We start from the raw sequence: 23,148 nt of genomic DNA, 5'->3' as shown, positions 1-23,148 counted from the left end.
AGAAATGATGATTCTTTATAAAACCATTTGAGAAATAATAGGGACTTTACGCCAAAAATTCTCTCTGAATTCATTCTAAATAGTTTTCAGAATGACTTCTTGGAAGAGAATATAAATTCTGATCCTCAAAAAATTCCTAGAAATTCAGGAATTAGAATATAAAGATATTTATCAAAACATTATAACATTTAGAAATATTTAGGTAATTTTATCAGTTTATATTAATGTATAATAAAACTAAATTTGAACGGACAATTGTGGGAGATCATTTGAAGAACACTAGAATTTTTTAAATGAAATGAACTACTATAAGACAAAATGGCCTAATCTATACAAAGTTTTATAGACTTGACATAAACTTTTCTTGAATTTTTGAGTGGAAATAGTGCAAAAATCAAATTTCTGTATGATCACAGTAATTTAATCCATCTTGGCTATTCATTTAACCACCATGCTATTACAATAATATCCCTCTAATAACCATTTATATTGCATAGTTCTTTGATCAGATCACTCACTACAGAAAGAGCTGAATTTTCCTTGTCTATTTCAAAAACCAAAGGAAACCACAGTTGCCTGATAGCTCATGAAAGATTCCGTAGTATTGTTGATAATTTTTACATCAGCTGAGAAATACATAATGCTATACTGATCTAACCTTACCTAGTAGAATGATGTGATTTGGGGACTATGATATCGTATTTCACATCCCAAGCTTTAATTTATAGGTCCCGAAGCTTTTCGTTGTAGTTACAATTGGACATTGTGACAGACATTATTTGTGCCCTGCCTATATTTTTTTCTCCTTCCTATTCAAGCACAATTAACTTGATTTCCAACTGAAGATCTGACAACATTCTCTGGATTTTGAAGTCCACTTTACCCACCCACGCGACAGGCTAGAATGTTGGGGAATTAATGATCCTAAAGCCCAGGAAACTCTCACCTGTGACTGAAGGAAACTGGTGTACTTCCTCCAGTGGGAGGATCCTGAAGCCTGTGCCTACATTGCTCCAGGGGGCTTCCCGGGTGGCACAGTGGTAAAGAACCCACCTGCCAATGCAGGAGATGCAGAAGACACAAGTTTGATCCCTGGGTCAGGAAGATTCCCCTAGAAGAGGGTATGGCAACCCACTCCAGTATTCTTGCCTGGAAAATTCCATGGACAGAGAGGACTGGCAGGCTACAGTCCACAGAGTTGCAAAGAGTTGGACACAACTGAGCATACACATACACACACACACACACACACACAATGCTCCAGAGTTTCTCCAGCACAGTTAATTCCAATTATTCACAGTGATAACTGGCTTGATTATGCACACATTGTTGTCTGCATTCCCTTTTCTGCTTCAGTTCCCCCTATCCTTTACCAGTATATCCTACATCTTCCAAATAATCACTTGCACATGAATGCTTGTTTTGCCATCTGCTTCTAATAGAATCCACCCAAGATAGAGGGTATCTATCTTGGATAGAATTGGATTCTATCCAAGAATCTAGAATTGGATCTAGACCTCTAGAATTGGATCACATACCTGCCGGAGGTAACAATAACCTCATTTTTAGGACTAAGTAGGTGGCAATTATCTTTGGCATGCTATAACATCACATTTACTAAGACTGACTCATGGTATACATTTATACAGGTGAAAGGAAGAGCCTTGAACAAATAAATAAAAGGTATATAAAATAGTAAAAGATAAGTAACCAAAAAAAAAGTAAAAAGGATACATTTTTTTAAGTAAACGATAAGTTACTGCATCTTGCTTTCCTATCACTAAGAAAGAGGCACAGCACTTATGTACCCCTTTGGATTTTAGAGACTGCATACCACACTTAGCACAATTATTCTAAATCATTTATTGAGTAATGAAGGAGACTGACAGCTTTGAGTTTACCCAAAGCAACAGATGACTGCAGCAGATTCAAATTATTATATAAGCATTCCTCAACCGTGAATACATGACCCAGAAAATCTGAAGGTATCAGAGGTACCCATATCTGTTAGGAAGCCCTGTGGATTCTCTGGCCAGCTCCAATAGGATAAACACTGTGCAGATTCCTATGGTTCTAGATCAAGGCTATGCTATCTGAAACAGAAAACTGTACTCTATTAGAATCACAGTTACCAACATATACTGAGTCCTAACTGACTCAATGGACATGAGCTTGGGTAGACTCTGGGAATTGGTGATGGACAGGGAGGCCTGGCGTGCTGCAGTCCGTGGGGTCGCAAAGAGTCGGACACGACTGAGCGACTGGACTGAAACTGAAACTGAATGGAGACTGAGTTCCTGACTAGGGGACATCCAGACACTATGCACTGGAGATGCTAATAATGAGCTGGGTATTGTCAGCCACCAAGTGATAAGGTCTACATGACAGTGCAGCAACTCATCACATGATGCACAGGCTACTTTCACAGTCAGACCAGAGCAGGCCCAAAAGGAGCAATTACAAACAAGTGTCTCCAGCCTTCATGTTACTTGGCTCTGTTGCATTAAAAAGCAGAGCTATCACTTTGCCAACAAAGGTCCGTGTAGTCAAAGCTGTGGGTTTTCCAGTAGTCATGTATGGATGTCAGAGTTGGACCATCAAGAAGGTTGAGTGCTAAAGAACTGATACTTTTGAACTGTGCTGCTGGTGACTCTTGAGAGTCCCTTGGATAGCAACGAGATCAAGCCAATTAATCCTAAAGGAAATCAACCCTGAATATACATTGGAAGGACTGATGCTGAAGCTGAAGCTCCAATACTTTGGCCACTTGATGTGAGCTGACTCATTGGAAAAGACCCTGATACTGGGAAAGATTGAAGGCAGGAGGAGAAGGGGACAAAAGAGGATGAGATGGTTGGATCGCGTGAAGGATTCAACAGACACAAGCTTCAGCAAACTCCAGGAGATAGTGAAGGACAGGGAATCCTGGTGTGCTGCAGTCCATGGGGTCGCAAGGAGTCAGACATGACATAGACTGAACAACAACAAAGCTCTGTTGCAGTTATTCCAACCTCTCAACTCATTCCTGTGGCATTGTGTGACCTTCTTACAACCAGTTGATGAAGGAGGGGAAAAGCCTGAGCCTGTTTCACAAATTAATCCTACTGATTAATTAACTTTTGTTGAAAATATTGCTGCCAGTGTACAGTCCCACTCAGGAATGACTCTGAAATACAGTGGTGGTTGAAAATCCCTCCAGTAGATGGGTTTTAATGACAGTGTTGAGGAAAGTTTGAGTTTTGTGACAGGAAGCACCAGAAAGGCTAGCTGTACTAAAAAGAAATTTTCTTTCTGTCATGGACTAAATGTTTGTGTCTCCCCCAAAACACATAGTTGAAATCCTAACACCAGTGCAATCGCTGGGCCTTGGGAAGTGATTAGGGATTATTTAGTTAATTTCTCATGAATAGGATTAGTGTCCTTATAAAGAGACCCCAGAGAACTCCTTTGCCCCTTCCACTATGTAAGGACACAGTGAAAAGTTGATCATCTATAAACCAGGGAGTGGGCCCACCAGACCCTGAATCTGCTAGCACCTTGATCTCAGAATTCTCAACCTCCAGAACTGTGAGACATAAAATGTTTGTTGTTTAAGCCACCCAGTGTAGGGTGTTTTTTTTTATAGCAGCCCAAACACACAAGACAATCTCTTTATCATTTTTCCTATAGCCAGGCCAAACTATCTCAGCTGAGAACCACTGATCTAGAGATACATTAGACTAAATAGAATCTGAATACAGACATTCCTTATGAATCACAGCAATTCATAACTCAGTCAAGAAAATATTTATTTAGGACTTACCTACACGTAGCAATGGAGAAGGGCATGGCAATCCAGTACAGTATTCTTGCCTGGAGAATTCCATGGACAGAGGGGCCTGATGGGCTACAGTCCATGGGGTCGCAAAGAGTAGGACATTACTAAGCAACTAATAGAAGAAGATACATAGCAAAGTGTAAAAACCTGGGCTTTAAATCATAACTCCTGTTTGTAAAGACCTCCTACATGAAAATCTTCATTATTCTGCATTATCCAGCATTGTCTATTATTCCAGGAAAATACTATTTTTCTGGACTCTATTTTAAGGGCTGTAGCTATAAAATGGATGGTTGGGTGGATGTAACCAAATTTACACACTCATGCACTACAGAAAATCCATTTTACCTTCTGATATCATTTCTGGATTTTTTCTACAACTGTTGGAGTATATGATATGAAACCCCTGACACTGCCATTGTTGTTATCATCACCTTTGCACCTGATCTCTCCCTCTCCTTTCTGTCCTCTTTGCTTTTCTTCTGTCACCTGTCATTTTTCCTCTGACTCTCAGGTTTCACACAGGAAAGTCTGCCTTTTTCTAACATCACTATCTTACAGAGCTCTCCTCGCCTTCTGTCCAGACAATGGACTAATCAGTACCTTGCCATGGTTTTGGTTGTCCGTGGTTATTGCACAAACGGATTTGGAATACTTTTTCAAATAAAGACACTTTCATTTTTTATTTTCCTTACTTCTGGGATCAGTGTTCCTCAGATGCTTGAGGGTACCGATAGCCAAAGTTTATTGTAAATGAATGTAATGAGTCTTTGTTCATCATAGTTCCAATAGTGATGAATTTGTAAGTCTATACTTTTATAAAGAGTAGACGCTTACTCCTTGGAAGGAAGGTTATGGCCAACCTAGATAGCATATTTAAAAGCAGAGACATTACTTTGCCAACAAAAGTCCGTCTAGTCAAAGCTATGGTTTTTCCAGTGGTCATGTATGGATGTGAGAGTTGGACAGTGAAGAAAGCTGAGCGCCAAAGAATTAATGTTTTTGAACTGTGGTGTTGGAAAAGACTCTTGAGAGTCCCTTGGACTGCAAGGAGATCCAATCAATCCATCCTAAAAGAGATCAATCCTGGGTGTTCATTGGAAGGACTGAAGTTGAAGCTGAAACTCCAATACTTTGGCCACCTCATGCGAAGAGTTGACTCATTGGAAAAGACCCTGATGCTGGGTAGGATTTGGGGCAGGAGGAGAAGGGGACGACAGAGGATGAGATGGTTGGATGGCATCACCAACTCGATGGACATGGGTTTGGGTAGACTCTGGGAGTTGGTGATGGACAGAGAGGCCTGGCGTGCTGCGATTCATGGGGTCGCAAAGAGTCAGACACGACTGAGCGACTGAACTGAACTGAGACATAAGAAATGATCTCATTTCTGCAGAATCCTTTATCTTAACACTGTTATTGTGTTGCTAATTAAGACATTTTGATTTACTTATTTATTTAGTGAGCATGGCCAAATTTCTATTATCTTTGAAGCTCCTCGCTAGGCATTAGCGATATAAAGAAAAGTAAGATAGTCCCTCTTCTACAGTCATCCAGAGTCTGTGGAGGAAACAACAAGCACACAACTAATTTTTGTATGATTTTATAAATACCATAGCGGAAACAAAGGTACAGTGGAAACTGAGAAAAGGGAAGATTTAACTCTGCCTGTGGAATCTGGAAAGTCCTCACATAAAGTGTGACATCTGAGCTATTTGCCAGACCAAAGACCTACAAGTTGGATGGTAATTGACCTAGCACCATATGTGCTAGGTCATGGAAGTGCAACCTACCAATATATCTAAGAAACCAGGTATTTATAATTAAGTGAAGGAAATAAGGCTCAGTAAGAAACGCAAGAGCACAATCTAGAATCACCTAATTTTTATTGTTGTTGCTGTTGTTTAGTTGCTAAGTTGTGTCTCTTTGCAACTCCATGGACTGTAGCCCACCAGGCTCCTCTGTCCACGGGGTTCCCAGGCAAGAATACTGGAGTGGGTTGCCATTTTCTTCTCCAGGGGATCTTCACAACCCAAGGTTCAAACCCGGGTCTCCTGCCTTGCAGAAGGAATCTTTACCACTGAGCCACTGGAATCACCTAATATACCATATTAAAGACTGGCCTTTAATGTGAGATGCTAAATGGAAAAGCACAAAAGAATTTACACATGAGAGCAGCATAATCAGATACGCACACTTCACAAAAATCACTCTGACCATAATAAAGGAAAAATTGGAGAAAGACAACAAACCAGATAGCCAGCTAAGAGATATAATAAGAGCCTAACTCTAGCAGTGGCCAGAAGGTGGAAGAAGAGCAGACGGACAAGAGAGACATTTAAGGGATAAAATGAATAGGATCAGATGATTAACTTGTATGTGGAGGAGAAAGTGCAAAGGTGGTGGCAGCAGGGGAGGGGGGAGTAATAGAGAAGAAAGAGTCAAGCATAATACTTGGGTTTCCAGCATAGTAAATGGATGATGGCAGTGCCTTCATTGAGCTAAAAGATTAAGGGGCAGGAGAAGATTTGGAGGTCAAGATGGAGAGTTTGAATTTGTCAAATTTCAATAGCCTGTGGGATACCCTACTACAGATAAACAGGGGGTTGCTACGTATAGGTTAGGATTTTAGGAAAAAGGTCAGACCTTGACACATAAGGTATATAGGTAGTAGTTTAAGTGAAACTTTCCCTAAATCACCACTGGAAATGGAAATCATACACAAAAGTATCATACATAGAAATCAGATGTGGACAGAAATTCTGCCCAAATGGAGACTAACAATAAGAACCATTTGGAGTCACTAAGACAGTAGACTCTGTCTTCTAAAATGAATCAATACAATCCTTTCTAAGTGAAACCATGTTATCTTAAATCTTGAAGTTTATCAACCCTAGATTCTCTCTCTTCTCCTAGGTTCTATTCATTAATGCATTAGACTTATATATTTGCTAATTAATGTAGCTCAAATATCAATAGTATAGTCCTGATCTTTCTCCTGAGATCCTGGGCAAGAGAGACCTTGCCCATATCTGGGATACTTCTTTTCACTTTAATGTGCATTGTTCTGCTCTAGATTTTTTTTAATTGTTTACAAAAAATGACAAATTATGACATACATTAAAAGAAACAATATTCAAATATTATAGTCAATCCAACTTTTAAAATAGCTTGAATATTTCCTTCCAACCACAAATGCTGACCTTCAAAACAATCAGGACAATGGCCTCCTGATGTGGTAAGTGTCCCACTTCATAAGATACTCTCCAACATCTCATTTAAATACTGTATTTTAGAGAATGAATTTCCTTAAAAAATAAAGACAAAAAAGTCAGAGCTTCTTTCTGAATCTGACTTCAATATTAGATTGTGCAAGACAATAAGGTTCTAATCACATCCTGATTGGTACAGATTTATGCAAAGAGTTTATGCAAGAATTAATGGACATTAAAAGAGTTGCTTCATGCATACTGATATGTGATTATGCCTGAAGATATGTAAAGTCGCCCACAGCTGGAAACATACTGAAATAATAAGGCTACAGTTGGAACTGTTTTTTTAATTATGAATTTCTTTCCTATTTTTAGATAGTACTGATCCTCACTTACTTGTTTCAGAGTTACATTGTTTTAATTTGAAGTTTCATTCTTTTAAATTCCTACATGTAGAAAATTAAGAAAATACATCATCAACATACGTAAGAGTTTCTACATTCAGAAAACTCCTGAGAGGCTTATATTTTCATCTCAAAGAAAAAAAAGGAAGAGTCACAATTAAATTCATGTGCCTAATTAAATTAGATAAGTAGGGTTTAAGATATGTTACTTGATGCAAAAATTGTTATCATGAACAGAGAAGGATAAGAGATACACTTAGGGGCCACCCAAAAGAACTGCACTGTCCTACTTTTCCTCTCTTAGTTTTGAGATGATCTCTAAACTATCAAAGAAGGAAAGTAACATTTACTGAGCAGCACCTTGCTAAGCAAATGACAATACACATTTATCTAATCCTTTCAATGTACTTTATTATTAGCCTCCTTTCATAAAAGAAAAAAAAAGAATCTTGCATAAAGGTCTTGAGGTGATTTTAAAATATGTTCACAAATTCTTTGCAGAAATAGAATCTTACTAACTTCCTCACGAATATGGACTGGACTTCATTGACTTAGAATATGGCAAAGGCATGGCTTAGTAATTTCTGAGACTTCCTCTTGGATGGTTCATTCTGGGCACGCTAACTGCTGTCGAGCAGCCTGCACTAGTCAGTTCAGGCTGCCATAACAAAATACCACGGACCAGGTGGCTTAAACAACAGAAATTTCTCTCTCACAGTTCTGGAGGATAGGAAGTACAAGATCAATGTGCCATCTGATTCAGTTCCCAGTGAGGGCTCTCTTTCTGGCTCACAGACAACTGTCTTCACACTGTGTCCTCATGTGGTAGAGAGATCCAGTTCTGGTGTCTCTTCTTCTTATAAGGTCCCAGATCTCCCAAATTAGGGCCCAATCCTTATGACTTCATTTAACCTTTATCACCTCCTCAAAGGACTTTCCAGGCGGCACTAGTGGTAAAGAACCTGTCAGCCAATGCAGGTAGATATAAGAGATGCAGGTTCAATCCCTGAATTGGGAAGATGCCCTGGAGAAGGGCATGGAAACCCACTCCAGTATTCATGCCTGGAGAATCCCATGGACAGAGGAGCCTGGCAGGCCATGGTCCATAGGGTTGCAGAGAGTCGGACACAACTGAAGTGATTCAGCATTCAAACACACACCTCCTCAAAGGCTCTGTCTTCAAATATAGTCACATTAGTGGCTAAAGCTTCAAAGTATGAATTTTGGAGAGATACATTCAGTCTATTATACAACCCTATGGAAAAGTTCTGAAGCCTCTGCTGAAGCTGAGGCTCCAATACTTTGGCCACCTGATGAGAACAGTTGACCCACTGGAAAAGACCCTGATACTGGGAAAGGAGGGTCCCAGTCCAAAAGGAGAAGAGGGTGGCAGAGGATGAGATGGTTGGATAGCATCACCGACTCAATGAACATGAACTTGGGCAAACTCCAGGAGATAGTGAGGGGCAGGGAGGCCTTGTGTGCTGCAGTCCATGGGGTCACAAAGAGTTGGCCATGACTTAGCAACTGAACAACAAGAACATGGTGAAGTTCACATGTCTAGCAATTGAAGACAGCCGTGTGAATGAGCCGACTGGCAGGCAGTTCTTACAGCCACAGTCAAGCCTCATGAGAGGTCCTGAGCCAGAGCCACCTAAATAAGCCTATCCTAAATGCTTTACTGTGAGAAACTGTATGAGAACATAAATATTTGTTGTTAAAGCTGCTAAATTGGGGGATAACTTGTAACTGCTATAGATAACTAGTACACATAGGTCTCAGTAAATTTGGTAAAAACAGGGATTATAAACTGATTGCTGATTGATAAAGTATATGCTCTTTCTATTACTTGTACTGCCTCTCCAATCTTTATTTAAAAGCTCATTCATACATTGTGAGATTTTACATATATTAGCTCAGCTAACCCTAATAACAACTTTGAGAGACCAATTTTATAACAATATACAAGAGTATATTTTTGTAATTAAAAATAATTTTAACCAAATAAAAGAATGTTTTTTTTAACTTTATATTGGAGTATAGTCAATTAACAATGTTGTAATAGTTTCAGGTGGACAACAAAGGGACTCAGCCATCCTTATATATGTATCCATTCTTCCCCAAACTCCCCTCCCATCCAGGCTGCCACATAACACTGAGTTCCCTGTGCTATACAATAGGACCTTGTTGGTTATCCATTTTAAATACAGCAGAGTGTACATGTCGATCTCCAATTCATGTTCCCCCATTCTCTCCCCTGGACAACTATAAGTTCATTCTCTTAAGTCTGTGACTCTGTCTCTGTTTTGTAAATAAGTCCATTTAAAAGATATGATTTTTATATTATAAAGCTCTGCCTCTAAAAAATACTCCAATCTGCCTACTTCTCTCCATCTCATTATAACTACCTTAATTTTTGCCACCATTATCTCTGGCCTGGACAACCTCGTGGCCTAACTGGCTCCTTGCTTCCTTGGGGTTTTATTGCCAAATCTGTGTTTCATGTAGCAGGAAGAATGAACTTTTAAAATGTGAATCAAACCATGGTACTCTCCTACTTAAAAGTCCCTCCCTAACGTTGTGTAACTCCTCTTACTGGTTACACTTAATATATCTAAAGCAGAGTGAATGGTACTAATCATATAGTCAGTCATTTGGTGGCATCACATTGCAACTATAATACAATACACACCACATGATCACCTTCACTTCTTTTCACTTTCCCACACTGGTCTTTTTCTATCAATCTGGTCTAGGAGTTGTTGCAATTTACAAGCCAAGGAAGAATATAATCTCAAGGGAATAAAAGATAAACTCATAGGTTAAAAAAGTTATGGAATAGCTGAATAATATAAGCACTAAGAAATAAAAATGGGACACTGAAGAATTTAGATTATAGGTAAAAATAAAATTAAAGCTTATCAAACAACTCTAATAAAACATCCACATTATATCTGTAAACAATATAAGCAAGTCTTGACTTTACTTACACCCCTAGTTTCTCTAACTAGATTACATTAACCACAAATATCTAGGCAAATTCATCTCTCTGACCTGTCTTTATTCTCTGTCACACAATGTCTCAAATTATCTCTCCTACTGAATTGGTACTGACTTTAGATAGCTGTGTATTAAAAGGGACCACACACACCCACGGCGCCATGCTCAGCACTCAGACACTGCAGTTGTATTAACCATGATTCTGCCTCTGCTGGCAACTACCTCTTATTGTGCTCGCTAAGACTCAGTGCTCTCCTTTGTCTCTTCCTTTTTCTGCTCCTCTCTGCTTCTCTTGAAGTTTCTTTCTCAATCCTATGTATTAAGTAGGAGTACGTCAAGGCTGTTTATTGTCACCCTGCTTATTTAACTTATATGCAGAGTACATCATGAGAAACGCTGGGCTGGATGAAGCACAAGCTAGAATCAAGATTGCCGGGAGAAATATCAATAAACTCAGATATGCAAATGACACCACCCTTATGGCAGAAAGTGAAGAAGAACTAAAGAGCCTCCTGATGAAAGTGAAAGAGGAGAGTAAAAAAGCTGGCTTAAAGCTCAACATTCAGAAAACTAAGATCATGGCATCCAGTCCCATCACTTCAGGGCAAACAGATGGGGAAACAGTGGAAACAGTGTCAGACTTTATTTTTGGGGGGCTCCAAAATAACTGCAGATGGTGACTGCAGCCATGAAACTAAAAGATGCTTACTCCTTGGAAGGAAAGCTATGACCAACCTAGACAGCATATTAAAAAGCAGAAACACTACTTTGCCAACAAAGGTCCATTTAGTCAAGGCTATGGTTTTTCCAGTAGTCATGTATGGATGTGAGAGTTGGACTATAAAGAAAGCTGAGCGCCGAAGGATTGATGCTTTTGAAGTGTGGTGTTGGAGAAAACTCTTGAGAGTCCCTGAGACTGCAAGGAGATCCAACCAGTCCATTCTAAAGGAGATTAGTCCTGAGTGTTCATTGGAAGGAGTGATGTTGAAGCTGAAACTTCAATACTTTGGCCAGCTGATGTGAAGAGCTGACTCATTTGAAAAGACCCTGATGCTGAGAAAGATTGAGGGCAGGAGAAGAAGGGGACGACAGAGGATGAGATGGTTGGATGGCATCACTGACTCAATGGACATGAGTTTGGGTAAACTCTGGGAGTTGGTGATGGACAGGGAGGCCTTGCGTGCTTCAGTCTGTGGGGTCACAAAGATTTGGACACGACTAAACGACTAAGCTGAAATGAATACCACATTTGACCCTGGTTCTCTCTATTCTACGCACAACTTCTCCTTCCTTACTTTTGTTTAAAGTGGAAAAACAATTTATTTCTCTCAGAAATCCTATGTTTTCCTGATAATGGCACTAGAAAGACAATTACCCCAAAAAATCCTATGTATACAGGATTCTTGAGATTAGTCATTATGAACTGTCTTCATTCTTTAGTGTCCTCAGCTATAGTGATGTAGTAGAAGGGAAAATAAATTTTAAACTTGCCTCCTCCTACTTAGATTTTATATTTTTATACCTCATAGGATAGAGACAAAATTACCCTTGAAAGTCTCTTAGGAGCCCCCCATGGAAAACTAGTATTACATCTTACAATAAATCAATCATAGCTTTTCTTTCAGGGCTGGACTCCATTACTCTTTTTGGCTTAACACCTGATGAAAGACTTAGCTTGTGTTTGGAGTCTAAATTGTATTAATAAATAATTATCCTTAAACATTAGAATCACAATCTCTCTGTAAGATCTTGTGCTATTAGAGGCATGAAAGAACTGAAAACACCTAGGAAGAACAGCAGCTTAACACCTCCCATTACACTCTGGATTATAGACACCCTGAGTAGAAGGGTGAAATTGCCCCTATAATTTAAATTTCACTCTTTACTTCCTCTCTCTCCTGCTTCCTCTTACTAAATTTGCCTTAAATCCATGTGATATGACCACAGAACATACATGTAAGGCGATTATCTGTCCCACCAAATGACAACTGCCTTGAAATAGGAGCAAACACCCTTCCTTGCTTTTAGCTATAATGAGACCCTACCTGTAACTTACTCAAGGTTATAAGGAGTGAGTACCAAGTGGGAAACACAAATACAGAATGAATATCGGTATCATATTACAGGGCACATTAAAACAATACCTGTGCTTTCAAATACTATGGTCATCCTATACACAAAAAGCTTGAATAATTAGTCTCTACTCTTTGGGAGTTCATGAACTACAATAAATTAATAACTGCAGATAAAAGCATTAATGTGGTAAGACAATGTAACCAAAATAATATATCAAGCACATAACTAAAATTTTAAAGGTAAGATGTATGGATCCAGTTTTCCTTTGGGTAGTAAGAAAAGAGATATTCACATGATATAGGATTTTGCTTAGTTTCGATCCTTACAAATTGCATAATTATCTTGCTCAGTCACTCAAGAAATGTGAAATATACATTTACACCCTTTATACATTACTTAGTAGATTTTTAGACACAAACTTTTTGTTTTTCACAACTCCAAACCTATGTATAAAAATAAAAGTTAGATAAGCTTCCTACCTGGTAGTTTTAGCAACCTTCACCTTCTCCTTGGAAGGAAAGCAATTAGGTGTTAATTGGATGATTAGAAGGAAAACCTGCTGATTTCAAGGCAAACTGGATATGTCGGGTTAGAAAAAGAATGATTGTTCTCATTGAGTTAGCTTGGACACCTGGTAAGTTCTTTAGATGACCCCTTACCAGTCTCAGAAAAGCACAATATGGACTCAAATGACCAACCAGATATACAGAATTATGATCATTTCATTTTCTGCCAATAGTTTTGTAAAAACTACAGGCATAGAAAATTAAAGGTTTTATTGCTGACAGATGGACATGCATGCTGGGAAGGCATATAGCTGGCCGACTCAAAGCAGACGAACAATCCCTGATTTTCATAACACCACACTTGAAGACACAGCATATTTCATGCCTGAGCAATAAGGACAAGGAAATAGGAAAGACTCTTTCTAAAATTTCTCCAGATAGTTAAATGTGAAGTGTCTAGAGAATTTCCACTTCGAGTTGGCTTGACTGTGCTTGGCATGCCTCCTACTAAGACTCATTATCCCACTCAGTTTCAGGTGCCTCAGGGAGGTGGGGAGAAAGGCTATATCTACATGGTCTTGATCTCTGTTATCTGTTAATCCGGTCTAATGATGGCAGCAGCTGAGTTACATTCTTTCTCCTCTAGGGCTATTTATATTTAACACAAGGCACAAGCAATGGTTCCCAAACCCTGGTCTAGGAAACATTCAAATATAGTTTCTTTCCACCACACTGCAGTTATGATTCAGTGTGTCAGGTGGATGGGGTAGAGGGCCTGCCAGAAAACTGTATTTTAACTGGTATTCCCAGTAAAAACACTCCCATTTATGAATCAGTACTTATGAAATAAAAAAGCAACAGAATCCAAAGTAATAAATCTCTAATAGTGCATTTAATACATGGGCAATGAAAATAAAAATTTTGGAGGAACAATCACACATTAGCAGCTACCTATCTTCCCTTGCATGAAACCTAACCAGGTTGAGCTGTTTTAAATTTTCATCTAGCCAATATCCGAATGTAAAAAATTTGGACTAAATGACTTTTCCATCCCTGCTTCAAAGATTATATGCAGTGATGAGCTGGTAAATGTTTAATAACCATATCTCTGGGAAAAGATGCAGTGTGTGGATCTATACATGCTTATTATAAATTTTGCTAGTTAAGAGATAGGTAACACAATTTTGGGCTTCTCTGGTGGTTCAGCGGTAAAGAATCCACCTGCCAATGCAGGAGATGCAAGTTCGATCCCTAGGTCAAGAAGATCCCCTGGAGAAGGAAACGGCAACTCATTCCAGTATCCTTGTCTGAAAAATTGCATGGACAGAAGAGCTTGGTGGGCTACAATCCATGGGTTTATAAAAGAGCCAGACACAACTTAGCGACTAAATAATGACCATACGTACAATTTACAAATAAAAACAAAATATATAATATTCTTTATCATAAATTCCATATATCCAAAACTTTAGTGTGATGTCACTTTTTGAATATCCACTACCAGTTTTTACAATTCTATTGCCAGCCGAAGTGTCACAATGAGACTATGAATATATGCTTGATTATTATCCAATTCAGCCAAGAATTTCCTCATATCACTAACAAATGTGTAGTTGTAGCACAAAAGCTGATTCATAACTTTGTTTACATGAAGTTGATTTATAATTTTCTTTACATTATGGGTGTTCCTGGTGGCTCAGCTGGTAAAGAATCCATCTGCAATGCAGGAGACCCAGGTTCAATCCCTGGGTTGGGAAGATCCCCTGAAGAAGGGAAAGGCTACCCACTCCAGTACTCTGGCCTGGAGAATTCCATGGACTATACAGTCGATGGGGTCACAAAGAGTTGGACACAACTGTGAGACTTTCACTTTCACTTTACATTAAGGAATAAGATTAAAGTGAAATAAGAAAAGCCAATGTAGGAACTTCACTCATTGATGTTGAGAGTAACTTCTTGGCTAAACTGGAAATAGTTTGTGAATACTAGGAGAAATTTTCCTCATTTTTTAATGCTATTCACAATTTAATAACTACAGGCATGAAACACTTCATTTAATCAGCATTAACATTTTCTCCATAAGTTTTAAAACTGACACAGTCAACAAGACTAAATCAAGTCCTAATCTGCACTATTTGCTGATTTCTGTGGCCTAAAGACTCCCACTTGATCAGTTTCAAGCTACCAACATGACATCACTGAGGGCCAAGTTTTGAAGAGATGTACAGTAGTCTCTTCCACCAGACAAATGATACATATAACTTCAAAAACAGAGTTAATGATTAAATGCAATAAAATAATTAGATATTAATGAGTTTTGAGTATTGAATACTTTTGTTTTAATGTAAATTGTTTATATAATGTATGTGATAATATATGTTTATATAATTTAATTTTTTTAAATGACTGTGTTTAACAACTGGTTAACAAAATTCCTGAAAACTTAACAATTGACTATCACAAACCAGTTAGAATCACTGTTATATGTGTGCTTACAATACACAGGTGAGAAGAGGAAAGGCAAAATAGGTTAGTCAACCCTTGGGGAAGGGAAGGCAACCCTTGACAAAGGAAAGATAGAGGAGAGAGACAATGTGGAGAAAAATGGAGAAAAACTTCCTTATCTCTCTGCAACCTACACTTTCAAATATCCCTATTTCTTAATTACGTTGGCAGCAAATCACCAGCAGAACAGGAAGAAATCAACTAATTAATGGTGGGCCATGGTCATTTGCCATAGCACCTTCTCTAAAAGCTATGGGCCAGTGATTTTCAACCATGTTGCCTATGAGACTCAGTTGTGATTCTGTATGTGTATGTGTACGTGTGTGTATGTATCAAGACCACTCAAACCAGAATTTCCTAAGGTGACCATACATTTCAAATTACTCTGAAATTTTAACCTGGAAGATTCAACATTTAATTGTGTCTATGATTCACATTGGAGAGTCTGTTTCTGAAATCTCATCTTGAAACTAGGTAACTACCACATCAATTTCATTAAATAAATGAAATAATCTATTTCTGTGTTTAAATATGGAACTATATTGCAGCAAATTCTTTTTAGAATCAGCATTAATAAAAAGAAACATCTCATTAAAAAAATTCCTTGAAATTTTTTTCTGATATCTAATCATAAATTCCTCACAAGTGAAAAGTCACAATAGTCTGTTGTTTTTCTATATTTTCAAAATGAAAGATGAAGAATAAAGACTTTGATCTGACTTACAAGATGATGACAGGGACAGAAAGAGTATTTTTTAAAACATATTTTCAAAATTGTGCACATGGAATGATATTTCCAATTTAGAAAATCCCATTATTTTAAATGGCCTTTACAAGATCACATTTTGAATGCCTTTGGAATTTTAACCTAGAATATTCAATTTGATGGTGTCTATTTTACTTAAGCTCACATTGGATAACTTACTTTTTTTTACAAGTCACTATTTCAACACGCAAGTGCTTTGAAGTTAAGAAATAACCATCTAACATTTTTAAGATTTTAGTCAATTTTAACATTATTATCAACTTGGGTAAAAATTATTTTATAGCAAAAACCAAAACTATTTCTGAAAAACTTTATGTAATTAAAATAGTATAAAAAAAGAGATTAAAAAGGATTATAATCTGAGCTTGGAGATATTAGTAATCATATGATGTTTTCATGCTTTGCATTATAATAAAAACATCACATCAGAACATTTATATTCACGATTCAAGTTGCTAACTTAGAATGTTTTTACATTTTAACCATTTTTCGAGTTGGTAGTCTCTCATTAGGAGGTCAGTAATCTCCTGATAATTTATTAGCAGTTTTGCTGGAGCTGCTCCCTGGGTTTCCATTTTCTACATTTACATATGGCTTTTCCTGCCACCCCAACATCTAACAGTGATGGTGTCAGTACTGGTGACACTGTCTCCAAGAGCATGAATCATTTGGGATGATAACTGCTTAAAGTTAGCAGCACAACTGCAAGGCAATCTGACAGCCAGATTAGGGTTCAATTATCCATTTGCCCCTGAATTCAGTTCAGTTCAGTTCAGTCGCTCAGTTGTGTCCGGCTGTTTGTGACCCCACGGACTGCAGCACACCAGGCCTCCCTGTCCATCACCAACTCCCTGAATTTACTCAAGCTCATGTCCATCAAGTCGGTGATGCCAGTTTTTCAGACGCAATGATTAATTAAACCACCAGGGCATATGCAGAAAATTGTGGACACAAATCATAAAATGTCACTATCTATCCACAGTTACCAACTTACCGATTATCATTTCATTTTTGTTCATTTATTTCCATCTGTTTATTGCTTACAAACCCTTCCAGTCAATACATTAGTCAGATACCACCTAACCTTTGATCCCCTGGAGAAGAGACAGGCTACCCACTCCAGTATTCTGGCCTAGAGAATTGCTTGACTATATATATAGCCCATGGGGTTGCAAGGAGTTGAACATGACTGAGTGACTTTCACTTTCACTTTCTTTCACTTTGGTACTTACTACAGTTCCCATTAAACTAAAATTCTAAAGTAGCTTTTTAAATGTTGAGTTTCTATCTTTACCAGTGTAAAATTGTAACACCTTCATTATCCATTCATTGCATCAAAATCTTGATTTCTCTAGATACTAAATCATTAATCTTATTTGAATATATTGATATTTCAAGATCAAAGCTTCCATTCTAACAAATTTACATGGCAACCAACAATAAATCCTAAGACATCCACCTTTTTGGATCATGACCTGACTAAATCTTTCATCTGAAGCTGATGCTACACTACTTCTATATTTGGAAACAAAGAACATATTTAGGGGATTATATTTAGACAAGGACAGTAAAAAATCTTTCTTTTACATAATTTTCCTTTTTCTGAGCACATGCAGTATATTTATAGCTCTGCAGGTTAACAGAAAACATGGATGTTATTATACATGCTGCTTTGTTCGTCTGGCTTTCTTCAAAACATCTAAGACAAGACGCTCTCAGAATTTTCTGTAACAGAACTTTGCTGCCACCAACTGAACACATTCACCCAATGCAAGGGGATGTTTTTTACAAAGCAGTGCTGGAAAGGAAGATGACGGGAAGCTCACACATTCTCTTGGCCCAGATCCCAGACACTAACCAGAACTCCATTTCTAATCCATTTCTAATTAGGAATGCCGCCAGAACAATGGCAGCCCTCCCCTCACAGTCCTAAACCAATTTATACTAATATAAAACTCCTCCTTAATTTGTAATCAAAGGGCACTTGTTTTAATCATACAAACAAGCATAAATCAAAGGCTTGTGCCAGGAATGTCATGTCATGAAACAGTGATGCTGAACTGATCAATGAACTAGACTAGGGTAGTTACCAGATCAGAAAGGCAAACCCTTCTCATCTCATTGTCACTAACAAATTCTTATTAAAAAAGGTGGCAAAGTCTCCACTGTGCTGTGCTGTGCTGTGCTGTGCGAAGTCACTTCAGTCGTATCCAACTCTTTGAGACCCTATGGACCATAGCCCACCAGGCTCCTCTGTCCATGGGATTTTCCAGGCATGAATACTGGACTGGGTTGCTATGCCCTCCTCCAGCGGATCTTCCCTGCCCAGGGATCTAACCAACATCTCTTACATCTCCTGCATTGGCAGGCGGGTTCTTTACCGCTACCACCAAAGTGTCCACAGATGACTCCAATTTCTTCTCTCTGGGCCAAATCCATATGTCTTAGGGAAAAGATATCAGTCAGTTGGGGCTTCCCTAGTAATTCAGATGGTAAAGAATCCACCTGCAATGTAGGAGACCTGGGTTTGATCCCTGGGTTGAGAAGATCCCCTGGAGAAGGGCACGGCAACCCACTCCAGTATTCTTGCCTGGAAAATCCTATGGACAGAGGAGCCTGGCAAGCTACAGTCCATAGAGTTGCACAGAGTCGAACACGACTGAACCAGCTTAGCAAACACACACACACATCAGTCACTTGAGTGGCCCTAGACCTTAGCAACACATCAGAAGCACCTGGTAAGATACAAACTGCAACACCCCCAGAACTACCAAGCAGAACCTCCTAGAAGAGTCTTTGGGCACAGAAGATCCTAGTTCGCAGCCAAAGTTGAGGATCACCAGCTGAGTAAATCCTATTTTCTCATTTTTTTTTTGGAAGAGGGAGCGGGCTCAAACAAGTAAAAGCAGTGCACCAAACTGTGTGCCCAGGACCTCAAGGAAAACCCTGAGAAGACCTGGAGCACTGGGTTTAGACAGTGTGGTACCAGCTCACTGAAGAGACATAATCTGCGTGGAAACACCTCCAGCATGTTGACCTTTGCCATACTGCTTTGTCCTCTTGAACAATTCAGCACCAGCAAGATGAAAATGCTGTGAGGGTCAAAAAACAGTCCTTTGAAGGTAGATAATAAGGAAAATAACTCCAGTTTATTTCATACCTGCCCCGTTTAGCCTGAAATTTTTTGCCTTAAACCTTATAAGAACTGAAAATATCTTTGCTGTATGTTGAATACAACCTATTTTGCTAATTCCCATGACACCAATATTTTTCTCTGAATATACAGTCATATATGTGCTTTAAATAAATGTTTCACATAAAGTATTTTAAGTAAAGTTAATATATATTTGAAGATTTTCATGCGTTTGGCTTAGTATTTATAGTATAAAAAGGAAACAATTTAAAACACAATACAATGATATTTGCTCCTACAGTTCTGTAATTTTTTTTTTTAACCTCCCTCTTGGGAAGCTTTATTTTAGGCTTCTTTTTGTGTCTTGTAAAAAGATTCATCTGCCGCCATAATGGAAGGGAGTCCATATTTTATTTCTCCTACTTCTTAGATGCCCCCTCCACTCTACCAGCCCTGTTGCCATCCATCCCTAGCCCTACCTCAATAACTTTGCTTCAAGTCTAACCCTGGTTCATCTATTCTCCTGCCTAGAGATGATTTTAACCTACTCTCCTAGCAAGCACCCAAGAATCCTTAAAATTAAATGGACACTACTGCTCCCACCTGATTAAGATCGCTCTATTCTCTTTTTAAAATTAATTTTTACTGGAGTATAGCTGCTTTACAATGTTGTGTTGGCTTCTGCTACACAGCAAAATGAACCAGCCAAACATATACATATATCCCCTCCCTTTTGGTGACCTGAATTAGATGCCTCTATTTATGATAACAAGATGGCTCTGTTCTTGGCAATAAGAAGAAAAATGTGGTTCTTCCTACTAGGGCCTTCAAACTGACACTACAAGGATTAGAAATGCATTCTACCAAAAAAAAAAAAAAAGCACAGAGAAATAAACATTTAGTTGTACTCATCTAGACAACAGAGATTCCTATTTTTGGAAATACGATCACTAATTTATGGAGGCAGGAAGGGGTGAGAGAGAAGCAGACAAAAAGGAGGCTGGTGGTAGAAGTGACTTGACTCCATTATGAGTGAGAGCTATAAATCTATACAAGGCAAGAGTCTTCATCAAAAATCTAATAGGAGGAAGGGATGAGGCACCTCCTGGGGATAACTAACCCTAAAGAATGAAGTGGCCAGGCAGACAAATTGCTTTCAGTTAACAAAGCTTCAGTTGTTGAAAGGGAATAGGGATACAAGCAACCCTGCTTTGCATACACATGGAAAAGAATAAAGCTAAAAGCGAAAACATGTTGTATTTCCGTATCTTAACAGAATACAGAATGGCTTCTGGAATTGTGAGGACACTTGAGAACACAATGTGATTTTGGCTCCTAAAGGATTTCAAAATATCAGTGGAAGGCAAAGAAACCCAGAAGATGTGAATTAACCGAATGCCATAGGACAGATCAAAAGAAAGTTCAAACCAAATAAGGAAAGAAAAAAAAATGGGGTAATACAGTCATTGGAAGGACTAGCTCCTTCAGGAGTATACACAAAATATTTCTAGAAGATTCCCATTAGTAAGTTAGAAGTCATTTTACAGGGGAATGAAGGTGCTGAAAAAACAGATCAATTGGGTTTCAGGCACAGTGATAGAAATGAGTGGGCTCCACCCACAAGATGTTTCACTTCACTTGCCACCTGGGAACATATTGTATCTCCTGGAAATACAACAATATGCCTTCTCCTTGGTCCTGATATGTCCTTATTATCACAAGCTAAAAGTTCCAGTGGTCATGTATGGATGTGAGAGTGGGACTATAAAGAAAGCTGAGCACAGAAGAATTGATGCTTTTGAACTGTGGTGTTGGAGAAGACTCTTGAGAGTCCCTTGGACTGCAAGGAGATCCAACCAGTCCATCCTAAAGGAGATCAGTCCTGGTTGTTCATTGGAAGGACTGACGTTGAAGCTGAAACTCCAATACTTTGGCTACCTCGTGCGAAGAGTTGACTCATTTGAAAAGACCCTAATGCTGGGAAAGATTGAGGGCAGAAGAAGGGGACAACAGAGGATGAGATGGTTGGATGGCATCACCGACTCAATGGACGTGGGTTTGGGTGGACTCTGGGAGTTGGTGATGGACAGGGAGGCCTGGCGTGCTGTGGTTCATGGAGTCGCAAAGAGTCGGACACGACTGAGAGACTGGACTGAACTGAACTGAAAAGTTCCCATAAGAAATATTTAATCGGGAGGCAGGAAGGAGATATCTTGGCTAATTATTGCCATAAAGACTAAATAACTTTGAACCTAATCTACTGTATGGGTTTCCCTTGCATCTCAGAAGGGCTCCAAAATCACTGCCGATGGTGACTGCAGCCATGAAATTAAAAGACGCTTGCTCCTTGGAAGAAAAGCTGTGACCAACAGCATATTAGAAAGTAGACACATTACTCTGCCAACAAAGGTCTGTCTAGTCAAAGCTATGGATTTTCCAGTAGTCATGTATGGATGTGAGAGTTGGACTATAAAGAAAGCTGAGCACCAAGGAATTGATGCTTTTGAACTGTGGTGTTGGAGAAGACTCTTGAGGGTCCCTTGGACAGCAAGGAGATCAAACCAGTCAATCCTAAAGGAAACCAACCCTGAATATTCATTGGAAGGACTGATGCTGAAGCAGAAACTCCAATACTCTGGCCACATGATGCGAAGAGCTGACTCCTTGGAAAAGACCCTGATGCTGGGAAAGATTGAAGGCAGGAGGAAAAGGGGACAACAGAGGATGAGATGGTTGGATGGCATTACCAACTCAATGGACATGAGTTTGAGCAAGCTCCAGGAGTTGGTGATGGACAGGAAAGCCTGGCATGCTGCAGTCCATGGGGTCGCAAAGAATCGGACATGACTGAATGACTGAACTGAAACTGAATCTACTGTATATGTCACATATTGTCCTCCAACTAATTAAACAACACCAAAATAGTCCCATCTAATAAGCCCACTCTTACCAGAGTATTTTTGCAGCTAATTTATTCTAGTAGAGCCAATAATATAGATTTTTATAAAAATTCAGTCTTCTTCAAAGATCAAACTAAAGTTCTCATATCAAGGTAATACTTGACCTTGAATGTCTTCAGGCTGAAGTAATATCTTTGATGCTTTAAGGTATAAAAATTCAGAGTTCACAACCAAAAACTTGTCTAAGTTCTTAAAGTTGTAAATCTCCTCCATCTTATACATAAACAAAAAAAAAATAAAGAGTGGTTCTTCCTACTAGGGCTTTTGAGCTGACACTGCAAGGATTAGAATCACATCCTTCCAAAAAAAAAAGAAAGGCACAGAGAAACAAATATTTAGTTGTGCTCATCTAGACAGTAAATGACTGTATGTAACATCTGCCCTGACTCCTCAGGGTCCCTCGAGTCCCATAGCAGTATACTTGGCCAACAGCAGTCTGCTTCAAGTGGGTTTTGACGGGTCTGCAGGGCCCACCACTGCTAGCTCTCCTAGGCAACTGCTGTTTGGTATTGTGTGGGCAGGTCTATCTGCTACAAATTGCTGTATTATTGTACCAGGGCACTTTGTTCCTAGAAAAATTCTCACACATATTTTCTCTGGAGAGAAAGTTTAATAAAAGTGCATCTTCCAAACTTCCACTAATGTTGTCCCTATGACCACCTCATATGGTCCCTATGACCCAACCTTAAGGTAAAGTGGGAAAGCCTACAGAAGAAGAAAAATATAAGCAACAAAATTTTTAAAATAATATGTCAGCTTTGTTACCTAA

General features: G+C 38.8%; 1 protein-coding gene across 10 annotated transcripts in view; it reads right to left on the bottom strand.

The window, feature by feature from the left end:
- The window catches only part of LOC145529023 (uncharacterized), a 1,122,255-nt gene that overhangs the window by 903,679 nt on the left and 195,428 nt on the right, over positions 1-23,148 (bottom strand). The window contains exons 7-8 of one of the 10 annotated variants that reach the window (XR_014070847.1): positions 7,021-7,125; positions 3,803-3,929 (exon numbers count right to left, since the gene is read on the bottom strand). The exons of 8 other annotated variants lie outside the window; for them this stretch is intronic. The gene's annotated coding sequence lies outside the window, so the exon portion shown is untranslated. The remainder of the gene's footprint in view (positions 1-3,802; positions 3,930-7,020; positions 7,126-23,148) is intronic. One more of the 10 variants, XR_014070843.1, reaches the window with a different exon arrangement.

Source organism: Giraffa tippelskirchi, chromosome 12 (genome assembly GCF_054371585.1).
Source record: "Giraffa tippelskirchi isolate mGirTip1 chromosome 12, T2T-mGirTip1v1.2.pri, whole genome shotgun sequence".
Lineage (NCBI taxonomy): Eukaryota > Metazoa > Chordata > Mammalia > Artiodactyla > Giraffidae > Giraffa > Giraffa tippelskirchi.
The sequence above is the reverse complement of the archived record's forward strand: the minus strand, read 5'-3'. Positions and strand labels throughout refer to the sequence as shown.